Source organism: Athene cunicularia, assembly GCF_003259725.1.
Source record: "Athene cunicularia isolate RWA chromosome 27 unlocalized genomic scaffold, athCun1 chr27_part1, whole genome shotgun sequence".
In the NCBI taxonomy this organism is placed as follows: domain Eukaryota; kingdom Metazoa; phylum Chordata; class Aves; order Strigiformes; family Strigidae; genus Athene; species Athene cunicularia.
The window spans coordinates 994,391-996,561 of record NW_020799138.1 but is presented as its reverse complement, the minus strand read 5'-3'; positions in this window follow the sequence as shown (position 1 = coordinate 996,561).

Genomic DNA, 2,171 nt, shown 5'->3' with positions numbered 1-2,171 from the left:
CAGCGAGCCCTCGCGGTGGCCATCGCGTCGCAGGGTCTCTGGTGGCCCCCGCCGCTCCGCCCCGGGCACACGCGCCCGTCCCTCAGCCCCCTCCTGCGGCCTCGGTGGCGGGGAGCGCCTCGGGGTGGTTTTCGTGAGGGGCTGCGGGGAGGGGACGGTGCTGCTCCGGCGGTAGTGGGATCCCCACCTGCCCCCTGGCATTCCGCATGGTGGCCCGGGCTGGGCGTTCGCGAGCCCTTCCCAGAAAAGCAGTGAGAAGCCTTGTCCCACAGAGCTCGGCGGCCTCCTCGCTGCCTGGAGGGTGTTTATTTTTGTCATTAAAAGGCAAGTGCGTGTTTCTCCTCTCTCCCGCTACGTCTGCAACTGCCTGCTGGGGATTTTAAATGATTTTTATTATTTTATATTTCATTTATGTCTGGAGGCTCCTTCATGATGGAGTCTGTACAAACACAGAGTCTTTCCTACTGAGTTTACAATCTAGGCGGACAATGGATGGGAGAAATTAAGTGTTAATGGCCCCGTTTTATAGCTTGGGAATTGAGACCTGCTGTTCCTCAGTGCCTGGTCTCGGCTCATGTGGAGAACGTGTAGGCAAGCTGGGAAGGGAACCAGAGCCCAAGCTTCCCTCTGCGCTGAGGCGTTCAGGCTGCTGTTTCCTCAGAGCCTGAGATGAAGGAGTGAGCAGGACTCACCGAAACGGGGAGGAATTGGTTCACAAAGCCACCCCCGGCCCAGCGCTCTGCTCAGGAAAGCGAGTCCCGAGGGTGGAGGCAGAGCACGGGGTGGGAAAGTTCAGGAAAGCACCGAAGTGCCTGGAAAGCTGCCGCCAGGTCAGGGGTGGTTGACAGAAGCCCTGCTCCGGTTTGGCTCTGCGCTGCGGTCCGGAGCCTGCCAAACCTGGAAGCGACACTTTTACACCTTTATTTTGCAGGGATGCGCTTTGTGCAGAAGCGCTGCGGCAGCCGCGAGTGCTTCACCCGGGAGAGGAGACTCCGGAGGGCGGCAGGTAGGAGACGGGATGACCTTTGTCTCAAGCCCTTCAGCATTTGCTGACGCTGTCAGGAGTTGCTGAAGGGTTACCTGCCCTGAAACGAAGCTGCGAGACCAGGTCAGAGTCTCTCTGCAGCTGGAGGAAGAGCAGAGCAGAGACAAACGGGGTCACGCCACTCCCTGCTGCCGGCCCACTCCAGTCCTGTTGTCTCAACAGCTTAGCCACACCTGGGCGCTGGACTGACGGCAGCCAGAAAATCCCCATTTTCTGAGCAGCGGTAGGACTCAGGCTCAAGGCGTGACCTTGGCCACTCTCTGGGTAGGCCTAGTGTAACCCTCAAAGGACGCTACTGGTCCGTCCTACCGTGGCAGAGCCTGGTGCACAAACAAGCCATCGTTACATTTATCACTGTATCGCTAATTTTTTTTGGTGTCTGCTTGGACGGTTTTCAGATTGCAGGAATTCCTTGCCTCTTGCACGTATCCTAGCTTTTAATGGTCTCGGAAAATGTCTAGCAAAACATCTTTAAGGCCAAAAAGGCATGTCTGATTCCTTATCTGTTGCACACATTCTGGTTTGCGGGGGAGAAGCGGGTTGGCAGCATCTCAGAGAACAAAATATTGAAGTGTTTTTGTAGGGGGGTGTGGGGAAACTTTCCTTGATAACAGATTTTATGTCACTGTATGTTTATTTCTTTAAGGTTTGGGTGGGTGGCGTGTGGGCTGTGGGCTGTATCCCTTTCAGGTAAAAGCCATGTGCATAGGTGGAGCAATCTTTGTTGTTTTTGTTCACTTAACTTCTGCAGAAAGCCACAAAGGACGGACTTCTTTTCTATGCAAACAGGGGAAAGAGGCATTACCGGAGCCAACCCACATGGAGCCAGGGAGGTTTCAGTTTGCAATAAATGTGATTGAAGGTGAAATGGAGGCAGTGACTTGTGCTGCCAGTCGCGTTTTGTAGCCCTGCGATGCACCCAGCTGGCCCCCCAGGGGAGGAGGACTGTGCATCGGGAGCGAGCGCTGGCAGCCTGTCAGGGGCAGGAGTTTTGAAGTCCACGTCGGGAGGTTTCAGCCTCCGTTAAAAAAAAAAAGCGTGCAGAGTTAAATTACCTCACGCGTTTCAGAGGGCACAGAAGTGTCGGCTGCGCAGGAAGAGCATCTAAGGGGTTTGGCCCCCCCCC